At 44.6% G+C, this 15,360-nt stretch overlaps 1 protein-coding gene across 4 annotated transcripts in view; it reads right to left on the bottom strand.

The window, feature by feature from the left end:
• Positions 1–15,360, bottom strand: part of SLC4A10 (solute carrier family 4 member 10) — a 1,019,075-nt gene that overhangs the window by 406,493 nt on the left and 597,222 nt on the right. The gene's annotated exons all lie outside the window — the stretch shown is intronic.

Below are 15,360 nucleotides of genomic sequence, written 5' to 3'. Positions count from 1 at the left end.
AGAAGGTGAGGTAAGTCTCAGATCCCCCAGAGCACTCCAGTGTGGGTTTGATGGTGGGAGTCTCTTAAACTATATTGAAAACACCCAAAAGAATGTAGAACTTAAAAGACAGAGGCCATTGCCCATATGAGTAAACTGCTACAGTGTTCGCTGTATTCAGTATGTTGGCAGGCACCTGGGGGGAGAACCGTTTGCCATTGTAGGTAACTCACAGTAGTGAAATAGGGCCACTGGTGCGGCAGAAGGTAATAATTATTGTTCGGTCTAGATCCTACCAACAAGACCTCCAGTATCACTCTCCCATGTGAGAGAGGGGGGCCATGTCTGCTGTGTCCTATAAGGAGGCTTTCATGGGACCCAATCCCTGCCTGTTACAGCAGCTAGATTAGTTAATCTGTTACATCAACCATGGCCTCTCTCATGGGGCTGGTGACATGTCTGAGTCAGACGAAAGATCCTGGGGACCCCATCCAGAGATGAAGTCGATGTTGGGCGGAAGGTTGCTGCTGATGTCAGAGCCACCCTATAGAGGCCTTGTCTGCAGTAGGGATAATTACCACTCTTTGCTGTCTCCATGGGTACAAAGGCAGCGGCCCTCACAAAGAAGTTGGGGATCTGTGTACCCTGTTGTTACAGCCAGGCCCATGTTTCTGTAATGTCTTTGAACAAATGAGTGCGGTCCTCCACCACCAAGCGCAGCCATTAGTGGGAAAGGAGTATGTACTTGAGGCTTAAGTTTTTCAAGTTCCATTCTGACACTGAGGAAGGAGGCTATCTGATGTTGGACTACCAGTGTATAGACTGGAAAGAGCATAGTTCTTTAAGAGTCTGTCGTAATTGGGTTTATGGACCTGACTTTCTGCAGGATATGGTCTTGGTTATGAAAATGTAATCGTTTGGCTACCAGAGGTTGCAGTGCCAATCCCTGGTGAAGGCGTCAAGCCAGCTTGCGGTGGGCCTGCACCACTGCGTACATCCCAGAGAGCCCCCCTTGGTGACCGTTTTTTGGAGCAAGTCTCCAGCAATTTTGTTGCGTTGTTTTCCTCCTTGCCCTATGGGAGACCAACAACTTGCATGGTTTATGGCCTTGCCCTGCCCTCTGCATCATCAGCATGGGTCTCAATGAGCTTGATGCAGGACACCAGTTCATCTAAGAATGTAATGTGGCCATCTGCTACAGGGGTAAGCTTTTGTAGGGTCAGGTTGTGTTGTTGAACCTTCTTGAGGAACGTTCACTGATCTTCCCTGAACACCTACAATTTAAAAGCAGCAGTGTCTATTTTTTGTTCATTGGTGGCTCACGGGTCCCGGATTTCAGCCAGGATAAGGTCCAATGTGCCAATGTTAGATGTAGCAGAGCAGGTAAGTTGTGTGGATGTGGCTGAGTCTCCAGAGGAGCCCTCAGTGCCACTGTTTCTCCCAGGGTGTACAGATAGGGCATGATAGGTCCTGGTGTTTTTAGTTTGTCCATCTTAGGGTCTGCACCAGCCTGTTCAGCCTGACTCCTTAGAGTGGCGGAAGCCCTGTCCTGTTTTATGGTCTAAACACTTCTGAGGTCCTACCTGACACCCCTATTTGGGTGGGGGCCTGCATGAGTAGTCCCCCGGTAAATGTGTCCCCTCTGGTCCACTGGCTCTGGTTTGGTGAGGCCTTATCTGTATAGTAGTGACCCCCCCAGGGCTTCTGCTACCCTTATGCGGGGAGGAGGAATGTGCTATATTGCCGTGTATGAGGCATGATGAGCCTGGGCATGTTCCGGTATATCAGGCAGACACAGCATTTTTCCACTGCCTAGCTGGGCAATGATTGTGGAGCACCACAGACGTCAGCTCAGCCTTGTCTGTATTGTAATGGTACTCCCTGTAGAGCTTCTCCTATGTTGGTGCGCAGGGGAAGGAGAGTGGTGTTTGGCCTTGTGAGGAGGGCCAAGAGGTGGCAAGCATGCTCCGCTGTTTCAGATGGGCCCAGCTCCCTTCCTCAGTTTGTCTGATTCTGAGTGAAGAGAACAACAGAGATCCAATAGGCAAAGGGGAATTGCAGTGTTCTCGTGATCACCGGGGGGGAGGGGGTACATAGCTTCCGGGCACATTCTCCCTGGAGTAAGGCCCACCATCGATGCTTCAGGGGTTAGGGCACTACCCAGGCACCTCCACCATCCTGCTGCACTTCACCTCGCTCCTAAGGTCCCAGCGCATTGCCTCTCCTGAGTGGTGGTCCAGGCAATTTGTGGGTTCTTCCAAAGCTAAGTGCAGGAGAGTGCCCTTGTCCCTCCGGACAGTGCGTTTGGCACCAGCAGGATGTTTTAGAGGCCAATCAATCAATCAAGGAATTTGTAAAGTGCACTACGTCGTTTTCCAGATGCGTGGGACCGTGGCGAGGGCGAGGCTAGCTGAGCGGAGGCTGCAGGTGGGAGTGTAGAAGTTGAGTCATCCGTTGAGGTATGCTGGTCTGGCGTTGTGTAGGGCTTTGTGTGCGTGGATGAGGAGTTTGAAGGTTATCCTCTTGTTGATGGGGAGCCAGTGCAGGTCTCTCAGGTGGGGGGTGATGTGGCTGCGTCGGGGATGTTGAGGACCAGTCGTGCCGAGCCGTTCTGGATGCGTTGCAGCTGTCTCAGGGGCTTGGTTGTTGTTCCTGCGTAGAGGGCGTTTCCGTAGTCCAGCCTGCTGGTGACGAAGGCCTGGGTGACGGTTTTTCTAGTTTCGGAGGGGATCCACTTGAAAATCCTGCAGAGCATTCGGAGGGTGTTGAAGCAGGATGTGGAGACGGCGTTGACCTGCTTGGTCATGGAGAGGGTGGAGTCGAGGATGACCCCCAGGTTGCATGCGTGGTTGGTGGGTGCTGGGGCTGTTCCCAGCGAGGTGGGCCACCAGGAGTCGTCCCAGGCTGAGGGGGTGGAGCCGAGGATCAGCACCTCCGTCTTGTCAGAATTCAGCTTCAGCCTGCTGTCCTTCATCCATTTGGCGACGGCCTTCATTCCCCTGTGGAGGTTGGCTTTGGCGGTGAGAGGGTCTTCGGTGAGGGAGATGATCAGCTGGGTGTCAGCGGCGTAGGAGATGATGTTGAGGCTGTGCTGGTGGGTGATGTGGGCGAGTGGAGCCATGTAGAAATTGAACAGCGTTGGACCGAGAGAGGATCCTTGTGGTACACCGCAGATGATCTCGGTGAGCTTAGAGCGGAAGGGTGGGAGGCGGACGCTCTGGGTTCTGCCGGAGAGGAAGGATGTGGTCCAGGCCTGGGCCTCCTCTTGGACTCCGGCGTCGTGGAGACGCGTTGTTAGGGTGCGGTGGCACAGAATCAAATAGGCCGGGCCGGGGCTAAAGCCTCCTCACTCTGTCAGCCATCCCCCCCTCCCATTCCTAGGGGATGAATATATCAATGACACAAGTTCCTAACATGTAAGAATTTAGGACTAAACCCATACCACAGTAAAGGTTTCATAAGAAATTGCCCATCAACTCCTTCAAAATCCTTTTCAGCCTCTAAGGAAATCGCAGCAATGCAGTGTTTCATCTCAGATGACTTAATAATAACATTTAGAAAGTTTCTGGAATTGTCAGCCTTATTAGAGCCTTTAATTAATCATATTTGTTACACTCCAATAAGATGTGTTAAGAAATAATTCAAAGCTCAATGCTAGTGTTTTTGCAAAAGGTTTCCAATTTATGTTCAGATATTGGTCAATAGTGATGGATCCTCTAATTTTTGGAAATGAGCCTCGACATTGACTTTGCAAAGGGACCATCTGACATATTCAAGGAATAAAAATTTATATTTATTTTTGAAAGCATAGGGATTGTAAATTTGTAAATAAAATCATCTGGGCCAGGAGCTTTTTGCAGGGGCTTTTTTAAAGGCACTGAAAAATATTCAATGTTCAATCTACTCGCAAGATAGATCTATATTTTCCAAGACTTTTTGTAAAAGTAGGCATCTATTGATTCCTATGAAGAGAAGTTTTCAGGAGTGCTAAGATTGTGAGGTTTGCAAAACAAGAAGCAATCTTGGAATTCCTGAAATGTTTTTCGCATGAGTGCTTTGGTATACGTTTGACTACTGATTTTTTTTTTTTTACTTTAGGTCATGTGCTAGCAAGGAACCTGATCTATGTTGCCATTATATTAACTAGTGTTTAGATGGAGATGGTAACCACATGTTTTTGGTTGAGGATTTATGAAATTGTATTTTAGTTTCAATTAACACATGAAGAATATCTTTGTTATTTCTGGAGGTATAATAAAATGTTCAAATGCTTTCATTTTATTTGATTTGTCTGATGATTTGTTCTGCCTTTTTCCTTTTCAAGGAGATATATTGGATTATGTACCCCATTGAGGCTGCTTTAAAACCATCACAAAATATTGATGATTAATTTGTTGTATTTAATTTAAAAGCATCTTTACCAAAACTTTCACATCTCACAATAAAGTTTTTATCATATAATGCGGAACTGTTAAATGTCCAGCCAGAGCTTTTATTATGGGTTGTTGGGATATCCAAGGCAGTCAGAACAGGAGCATGGTCAGATATCAGAATAGAGCTATTTTTCTGTTTTTACTAATTTCTGAACCAGGGAGCATATTTATGAGAGCCCCTTGTCACTTTTGTACTATGAAAGGTGGTACATGTGTCACACAATTTTCTCATAAAGATTTACAAAGCCAGACAAAGTTACCCTGCGTGGCTTTTTGTGGCCTCATAAATCATGATTAAGGTGTCAAAGCTCAAATTGCTGCATCGCCTTACTCTCCGCCCGGGTGGCATTCTATGGATGTTACATTGGGTTTTTCCCATGCAACACCCATGGAATTTGACGCTGCCCTCGATTTACAAAGTGATGTAAACCTGGGGAAGTGTCTAATCCATATGCCTCCTGAGGTGAGGCGTAACAATGAGAAATATATGTATTAATCCTTGTTTTTTCCTCTTTCCATGTGTGCTGCATTCTGCAGCACACATGAGAAAAGGAAAACGCCTTGTACACTTGTTTATGCGCAGGAAGGTACCTCTTCCTACACAAAAACAATCCTGCCTGCAACAAAGGCACTCTTGCCAAAACTGAACCAGCGCAAGCAAAAATGACACAAAAGCATTGTATTGCTTTAATACGGTGCATTCCTACCCTTTCATTTTGGCATAGGGCAGCGCAGCAAGGTGCCTTGCTGCAGTGCCCTATGCCAAACTGACATAAATGAGGCCTCATGTTTTTTACTTAGAAATATATAATCAATGTTGGTTTGAGAATAATGATTTGGGGAATGAAAAGCATATGCTCTTAAGTTTGGGTTAAACAATCATCATGCATCTGAAAGGAATTTTGAGTTATTGTTCTTTGAAATGTTTTGTGTGTGTCATAGTTATGAACTCAACTGAGGAGTTTCTGTTGAGGAAGGGGATCCACTAAATAATTACAATCACCCCCAAAATAAAATTATCCTGTGGTTGCTCCATTATCTCATTAGAAATGGTTTTCCAAAATTCATGATCTGAGTTGTTGGGACCATCTACCTTCGAGACAAAAGTATCAAGCTCATCATTCTTAAGTGTAACAATCAACCATCTATCCTCTGTATCTTTTTCAAAAGACATTAAGGAAAAACGAATATATTTGTGGCACTGTTCTTATTTTCAAAAGTTGGCGATTCAAATGTTTCCTACAGATTGCCTCTTTAATTTGACTATATCAGTATCTGAACAATGAGTCTCCTGTAAAAACACCAACTGACTCTTATATGTACCTAAATGAGTCAAAACGCCGTGTCTCTTAATTAATAAAGCTAATTAATACAGCTTGCTATTACTATACTGTTCATCTAGATGCTATGCAACTTATTACATACTCGCCCTTCTTGGATACTGTGTTTAGCCAACATTTCTGTCTATTGGGTAACCATCTGATGTGCAAAATAGTTTCCTCAACATTTACTGGGCTGGTCTTCCCACTGATGAGTCCTCATGCGTGTGCCATCTAAAGTGACCACCACACTCCAGGTCACAGCGGACACTGTCTCCAATCATGAAAGATTCACCTACAGAACATTGATTTCACATTTGTTACTCTAATCAGCTCAGTAGAAGCATAATAAGACTACAACACCTGTAATGTTTTGGGGGTCACATAAAATTCCAGGACTGGAAACAGTGCCCGCAATAACTTGCATGAAGGTGGTCACTCTAGCTCCATCTGCCCTGGACACTCTTCCACAGTCACAAACAATAGGCAATCCTGTCAGAGTCATTTGATGCTTGACAGGAAGAGTAGTGAGGAGGGCCAGAGTGCCAATTCCATGTCATTTGTTCCTAATAGAAAAGTGTAATGGCATTATCTGGAAACAAAAGCATTGGTCTGTTGGGGTGACATTTTATAATAATAATTGAAATATTCCAAATACATTAAAATTCATTTTTCAAGCAAGAAGCAATGTAAGAACAAATTGGGAAGAATAAAATGTAGATATAGCCAGCCACATTTTGATTTGGGATGGAAGAAATTGTAACTTTGCCAGTAAAGATACATAAAGGTGTAATCGTTTGGCAAAATAAGGCACATTTTCCCACCATCACTAAACTTTGCCCAAGGTGAAGTTTAACTTGCCCGAGGTAGCTGCAAAGAAGTATTCCCTAATGTAGGATATGTCATGTTGTGATAGTCTGCATCTAACTATCCTGTGTTATGAATGGTTTCTCACTAAAACCATCGTGCACAGAACTGTAATTTAGGAAAGAAAGGTAAGAGCTAGTGCTGTGGGAAAGGGGTGGGATAAGTGCTGCGAAGGAAACAGCTCATGGCTAAATAAGAGATACTGTACTCGTATGGGGACAACTTCGGCTGGGGGCAAGGTTGGACTGAGTACTTTGCAGTTTTGGAGCAGGGTGTTGGGGATCATCTGTGAAATCATGCCAGTTCATTTGCTAGTTTCCTGCTGTTGCGATTGGCCACCATAAACGACCCTCATTTTTTTAAACAACATTTAGAGCTTTTTTCAGGTTTGTGCTCACAAAGTTTAAAAAAACAATTTCAGTGTACTCCACTGAATTTAGTTCAGAAGGGAAGACTTATGCCCTTTTAAAAAACATAAATGTGTATTCCCAATTAACAATATTATCATAACATGTGTTGCTTTCAGGCTTACCAAACAAAAAGTTCAATTATTGTTTACCCAGTTAACAAGTTGTCAACATCTTTTAATTGTCCACATCTTTATGTGAGAGATGGAGAAGTTTAGTTAAATGTCTTGATTTCTTTATCTCCCACATAAGAGACATGAGACAGCAAACATAAAAAAACGAAACAGGAGAATTTTTGTCACTTTGCAGTGGCATATAATCAGCAAAAGCAAATTGTTTAGCACCTACATGCAGCTATCATATGAGACAGCAAGACCTTATTAGATAGTTTATATTTTCTAACTACTGTAGCAAATAGCTTTACCCATAGATAAATATTAGAGGGCATACATTTTATTGACTGAAAGTATGTATTTCATATTTGAAAATAGTTCTGCTATTTCTATTAATGGAGATCCTGAGTTGTCCCCAAATTCTTTTGCTAGAGTTTTTGCAGCAGAGATAAAAAATGTACACTCAATGACATTATTATGGTCACATCATCTGTCTAGCCAGTATCAGGGCAGTAGACCCAGTATGTACTAGTGTAGTGTAGGGTTAACATTACTATTCCAACTCCAGAGAGTGCAACAGTAGGGAAAGTGTTGGATAGCGTAGGGGTAAAAATTACTATTCCGACTCCAGAGAGTGCAACAGCAGGGAAAGTGTTGGATAGCGTACGGGTAAAATTACTATTCCAACTCCAGAGAGTGCAACAGTAGGGAAAGTGTTGGATAGCGTAGGGGTAAAAATAACATACTTATAAATAAATTAATATTTTAAAATAATAAAAAACGTAATTATTAAATAAATATAAACCATTTACAAATGCCAATACATAATTATTAAGAACATGATTAGCAATAAATAATTAACACAATATTTTATAATAAATACTCATTAATAATAATTAATTACCAATTAATAATTAATTAACAATAATATAATTAACAAAACAATTAATTAAAATACATGACTTAATTATATTTAAATTACTTCCCACCCTATTCTCCTATGAACCCATAACCCGCTACAGAACATAATTATCAATTAATCAATTAATTAAAATGAATTACCAATTAATAAAAATGAATTACCAATTAATTAAAATCAGATTTTAATTCCTAAAAAAAATTAATTTAGTATAATTAAATTACTTCCCACCCTATTCCCCTATAAACCCATAACCCGCTACAGAACATAATTATCAATTAATCAATTAATAAAAATTAATTACCAATAATTAAAATTAATTACCAATTAATTAAAATTAATGTATAATTCCTAATAATTAATTTAGTATAATTAAATGACTTCCCACCCTATTCCCCTAAAAACCCATAACCCGCTACAGAACATAATTATCAATTAATCAATTATTAAAAATTAATTACCAAATAAATTAAAATTAATTACCAATTAATTAACACTAATTTATAATTCCTAATAATGAATAATTTATTTAGTATAATTAAATTGCTTCCCACCCTATTTCCCTATAAACCCACAACCCGCTACAGGACTAAAATACAAAAATGTACTTAAATTACATAAATAAAATTTAAAAACATAATAATATACATAAAAATAATATAAAATCGATATTAGTAACATGGAAATTACTAACATCGATATTACTAACATCGATATTAAAAACATCGATTTTACTAATAATATCGATATAACTTACCTTCTATATTATGTCCCTTCGATATTTAAACATCAACATTATTGTATGTCGATATTTAAAAATCGATATTTTGTCTGCATGCCACAGCGAGCTATAAGGCTATAATACTTTCAGGGTGAATACCATAGTTGATAATGGGCAGGCCTACCTAGCATGCCCCTTAGAATAAAACTCATCAGAGAGTACACCATTAACCAATGCTCTGTGACTAGTGCCAGATAAACAGGGTTCATACAGAAAAACAACTCAAGAGGAATGCAGTTGGCTGACAATGAAGCTGACAATGAAGCCCGCAATACATAACCTCCACAAATGTAGTTGTTATTCTTTGGCTAAATTCAAAAAAGTCAAAATAATATGTGTATGTTCAACTGCTTTATGGTCAGGGATAAGCCTGTACGGAAAAAGTGAGATCAAGGGGTCGATTCGGAAAAAAACGCTCCGAATAGCCATTCGGAGTGTTTTTCCCGTACGAATCGTACCCGGCAACGTCCCCCGTACGTATGATGAAGTACGATTCCGTACGACTCAAATCCCCGTACGAATCTCCCTCGGAACCCGCTGTACGCGACATCCGTATGGTTCGCGGCGGATTTTTCCGACTCAGCAAGTACGATTCGTGTTGGGTTTGCACCGTACGACCCTTTTACTACGGGAGCTGAAAACAGCTGTAAAATCATAGTTCTCCTCGAAACAGGTATGGAACGCCCCCCCGGGTACGGTGCGTACCCCTGCGATCATGGGTTGTACGCACCGTACCCCTGCGATCATGGGTTGTACGCACCGTACCCCTGCGATCATGGGGTGTACGCACCGTACCCCGCGATCATGGGGTGTACGCACCGTACCCCGCGATTATGGGGTGTACGGACCATACCCCATGTTCGCTGGGTGTACGGTGTGTACACCCTGCGCTCGCAGGAGTACGGACCGTACCCCCGCAATCATGGGGTGTACGGACCATAAGGTGTGTATGTGATTGTGTGCTTTACCGTACGAATCGCCCTTACCTGACGTGGAACGTACGAATCGCGTCCTCATACCCCGGTCCGAATCGTACTCATCGAGTTGTACGGCATATTTACGAATCGTACGGAGAGGGCTCTGGATACGAATCGTACGGACGTTTTTTTTCCAGGATCTGAATCGACCCCCAAGTGTTGGAGAATTGCTAATTTGTGATTACAATGTTTTCAGGGAATATAGAGGAGGGATATTGATCTACGTAATTTCTTCTTATTTGTTTCCTTTTTAGAGACCGTAATAATGATGAAGCTTTTCATGATTCAGAAAACTGCCCTTTAACAATTCTTCTTGAGAAAATTCTTAAGAACAGAGCTATTCAACGATTCGCCTTTTGATCGTTATCATTGTCAAGACCTTGAATTTAAACACACTTTCCTTCCACTTTGTCATCAGATACTGCTTGGCTATACTTCTAGCTTGAACATGCACGTCCTAAGTTCCACGTTTAACAGTATTTCACCACATGGCACCACTTACCCCACCTGCAAGCAGTATGTATACATTTTACAGTGAAAACAAATATTTAGACACATTCTTTCCTTTTTTTCTTTTTAAAAAAAAAGTTTTTTAATTGGTTATTAAGACAATCACATTAATACAGTATATGATTGAACGACACATTGCAGATAACATCAGAAAATTACAAGTCACCAACAGTCAGTAGTTTCAAGGTATATCTCTCACCAAGCTGTCCATTTGCACATTTCTATTTCTACCGTGGGTGACACACATATATATCCCGTATGTCTGTTCCAGTGGGACCACATCCTGTCCCATTTCTTAGAGCACCCCCTTGCCTTAAAGACCTCTGTCTCTGTTTGCATGCACCGGTCCATTTCCTTGCCCCAAAGGGTAACACGAGGCGGGGCTCTATCTCCCCAACCCCTAGCCACCTCTCTCTTCACCATTGTGTAACCCAGTGTAGTGAACTGTTGATCGATTTCCGTTAGGTTAATGGCCTCCCAAATATTTAGTAGTCCTAGTTGTGGGGTAAGAGTTACTTCCTTCCCTATTGCAGTGGACATATGTGTCGTGGCTCCCTCCCATAGGGGGCGTACTTTTGGGCACGTCCATAGTGTGTGGTAAAACGTGGCTTGCTGGCCACACCCCCTTCCACACCTGTCGTCTGGTTTAGCACCTATTTTTGCCAATACTTTCCCGATTATGTATGAGTGGTGAAGTATTCTCAGTTGGATCAGGTGGTATCCCTGAGTGATGGCCGCCTCACGGGGGGACATCAGGGCTTACTGCCATTCGTCGTCTTCTATAGGGCCTACATCATCCTGCCAGCGCTCCCTAAGCGATGCTAAGGTACATCCACCTCTTCCCATTGACTTTCCATTGAAATCAATGGAAACTCCATGACAAGTTACCCTTGTCATTAGCACTGAAGGGGTTAAAGAAGGCGTCTGGAAGGTTGTTACTCAATTTTTTATAGGTTAAGGAAATAGCCTTCGAATTAAGAGGTCCGCCAAGCAGGCGGTCCTCTAGTGGGGAGGATTCCGGTATATTAATAAATGACAGAAAGGCTGTCTGTAACGCATGTCTAATTTGGAAATATCGGTAAATCTCTCCCTGAGCCAACTGGTATTTGTCTTGGAGCTCAGCAAAAGTCAAAATCACCCCCCTTTTAACCAAATACCCTACTGTGGACAGTCCAATGAGGTCCCATTTATCAAACCCGGGCTGATATCCCAATCTCCCCAACTTCTGAGCGAACCAAAGTGGCGTGGCCAGCGATAAGGTGTCCACCCATTCCAGTTGTGACAAGCCTATGCGGCAAATGTCAAGCGTATGCTTAATCGGACTGAAGAACTTCCCTTTGTTTTTTTATCTGTGGTATACAAGGCGCCCAAAAAACCGGAGCGGTCGGTCTGGTACCTATCTAGAGCATATGCCGGGTCATCTGGGGGGTAGTATATCCAGTGATTGACAGTCACCAGATGCGCCGCCCAGTAGTAGCGCTGTAGGTCTGGGAGGGCTATGCCCCCATCATACCAACTTTTTGTCAGTTTCTGTCTAGCAATTCTAGGGGCTTTTCCATCCCATAACAGCGTGGTGATCTCACCCTCAACCGCCTTAAAATAGGAGTCTGGAACTTTATAAGGGCAGTTGGGTAGAACGTAAAGGAAGCGTGGAAGTGCCAGCATCTTAAAGAAGCGCTGCTCTCCCTACGAGCGTCAAAGGTAGGGTCCTCCAGTGTTTAAAATCTGCACGTAATCTGGCCAGAGGCGGACCTAAATTTGAGTCATAAAAGCAGGTGGGATCTGAGGTTACAAAGACCCCTAAATATCGAAAACTGTCAGTGGCTATCGTTATCGCACATTCTGTTGGGAGACATGGTACCTCTCCTCTCAGCATAAAAAGGACCGACTTACGCCAGTTTATAGAAAACCCTGAGTACCTACCAAAGTTCGTTAATATATCAAGGACAAGGCTGATCGACCTGTACGGGTATGCCAAGTACAGAAGGATATCATCCTTATAAAGCAAAATAATGTCTTCCACTTCATCCGCCCAGCGCTGGCCATGCACCATCACATCTCTACGTATCCAATCTGCGAGTGGCTCCAGTACAAGGGAAAAGATCAGCGGGGACAGCGGGCATCACTGTCTTGCCATCCTTCTGCACTCGCAGCAGTGCCAGGAAGAACATGGCATATTTCACCTCTCGATCTCTCAGTTCCTTCTTCACTGTTTAAAAACGTCTGCGTTGCGCTTGAACCTTTGCTGTGAAATCCGTATAGAATGCCACCTCATAGTTATCTATCTTCAAAGGTGGGCCAGATCGTGAGGCCTGTAGTATTATGTCTCTATCACGGTAATTGAACACCCGGGCGATCAACTTGGAGGCGCGCCCAGTTTAGGCCTGCCACCCGGCACTCTGTGGGCTCTTTCTATAGAGAAGTAGCTGGACAGTGTCATAGGCTTCAGGTGTTTCCTAATTAGGTCCTCCATGTATAAATCTGCCGCTGGCCCCTCTGTTCGTTCCGGAACACCTGAAATATGAATGTTGTTGCGGCGGGCATGGCCCTAATATTCGTCCAGCTGCTGCGACATCCTTGCCTGCTTTTGCTGCAAGTCGAGCATTTGTCTCTGAAGTTCCGACGTGTCAGTCTGCAGAGCGCCTGTCACTATCTTAAGTTCCATAACCTTCTCATCCATTTTCTTGAAGTCTGCTCTAAGCAAAGAGACCTCAACAGTGACCGAGTTTACTGAGGTACGTACCCCTCCTATGGCCGCCATAACATCATGAAGAGTTGGCTCCGGTCCCGGTGCAGAGGCCCCGGTCACCCCATCCCTCTCTAAATCTCCTTTTTTGCCCGATTTTGTCCATTCAAATTCTGCCAGCTGCTTCTGGGCGTTGGCCTTGGAACCTTTTCCTCCCGTAGCCATGATGGTACAGTCCTCAGACAGGTTCAGAAGGCTGCCCACCGGACACAACCGTACCCTAATGGGGAGAACAGCCAAAGCAGGATTCTGTGCCGGGGGAGGGCTATCTACCCCCGGGGCCTGACACCTCAGGCAGGCCGTCACCTACCACAACTGAACTCAGAAGTCGGGGATCAGCTGCCCCAGCGACCATGCATTCGTGTCCACGCCTCCCCGTCTCCACAGGCGAAGACTATATGTAATTCGTAGTACTTCCGTTACTTGGAGCACCCCAAAAAGAGCCAACCTCCACCGCAGCAAAGCAGGCACATGCACAAGGCCCTCCAAAGCACAGCCACCACTCCAGAGCAGCGCCCACACCATCGGGTCGTAAAGCCGGTCTCCGTCGCAGTCATTTAATTGGGAATTTACATTGAGCAGCTCCTTAACAGTGATCCCATCAGGTTCTCGCCACAGCTCCTCACCCTTCGTGTGGTAAGGTAATATAGGTTCAGCGAGGCCTAATAACCTAGCCTCTACTGACACAAAATGTAATGGATGTCACTGTACCTGCTGCACTCCTCCTTTAATAATGTCCCATGTGGGCCCAGGGCTGGGCTGCACTCCCTCAAACCTTCATAAAGCAGCCAGCGCTCCTCTAGTATGTCTCTGAACACTGGGCAGCTTCTTCCCTACCAACAGTTCGTTGGGTCCTCACGGGGAGCCAAAGCGCCACCACCTCCAGGATCACACTCCAAGGCCCCACAGTCTTGAGGCCGCAATGGCCACCGATTAGCCCCGCCCCTCGCTGCCACCACTTTATTTATTACTGGGCTTTCTTCGCCCGTATGTCTGTTTGAAAAGGGGGGCCAAGATGCCCAACGTGATTCTTCTCCGCCCCTACACTTGCTCCTCAGCAGGTCCGCTCTGCCCTCTGCAATGGCCAATGCACAGCTCACCTCCACACGCCTCGTACGTTTGTCTGTAGGCCGGGTGCAAGAACAGAATCCCAGATCAGGCGTGTCCGCTCTCCCTCGGGGAATGGTGGCCTGTACTGTAGTTAGCACTCTCTCCGGAGCGGGGATCCAGTCCAGGCCCACTGTTGGCTGTCGGTGCCTCCTTGGCTCAGGACGCTCTCAGGCAGTTCATTTCAGCGCTCCTCACTCCCGAAACCAAATGTGGGTAGGGGGCCCGGAAGACGAAACTCCGTTTACCCCCCAACGGGCCTCTTGCAGCACCCTGGGGCCCCGCTGGGCACCTCTAGTTGTCTGCCCGCCGCCGCGATTCAGCCTCCCTGCTGGATAGGCCGCGAAGCCAGGGCCTCAGGTGTCCGTGCAGCCGGCGGAGCAGGAGGCGGTCTGCCTCCCTCACAAAATCATGTAGCGTCAACCCAGCATATAAGGTCACGCTCCGCCGCCTCTGATCTCCATTTTACCTTTGCAGCAACAGACCTCCCGGGGCAGAATCGTAGCTCTGCTCCGCAGACCCTTACTCTCTGTGAATGCGTTGCAGGCCCGCCATTACTCGGCCCGATCCCCACACAACCTAAGCTGGTTCCGCGGTGTCACCCATCGCGGCGGGGGTCCAGAAGGTAGCAAGGGGGGTTCAGGAGTCGGACCCTCATTAATTAACTGTGAAATATGTGCTTGGATGGCTCAGAATATAGAAGGTGTCTGTATAGGGTAAGGAGCTCGCCTAGGCAGCGGCCATTTCTCACGGCTGCAAGCCACGCCCCCCTTGAGACACATTCTTGAGAAAAATAGTTGTGAGGCAGAATCTTGAGAACAGTGCATTTTGGTTCATTATTATATATTCCACAGTAGAGGGATTCCCAGTCTGAAAAGTACACTTTGCCAACAAACATTTCGGGACTTTTTATTGTTGCTTGCTCTAGGCAATGTCCACAATGTGCAATATCAAAGAAAAAAATCTAAATTTACCGTTGAAGCTACACCTTTTACAGTTTAATCTCACTTTATATATGCAACAGAAATTGGTATTAAATATTTTAAATTAGGGTGAAGACTATGCTTACCAAATTCCTCAAACCTCACATCAAGTCATGAACAATTTAGCAAATTTTTATGTGTTTGGATGTGTTCTACTTTGCTGCTTTGAGGAACATTTGCTCTATAAAACGTTGAATAAAAAATAATCAAAAACGTCCA

This window comes from Lissotriton helveticus, chromosome 3_1 (genome assembly GCF_964261635.1).
Source record: "Lissotriton helveticus chromosome 3_1, aLisHel1.1, whole genome shotgun sequence".
NCBI lineage: Eukaryota > Metazoa > Chordata > Amphibia > Caudata > Salamandridae > Lissotriton > Lissotriton helveticus.
This window is presented reverse-complemented; position numbering and strand designations above follow the sequence as displayed.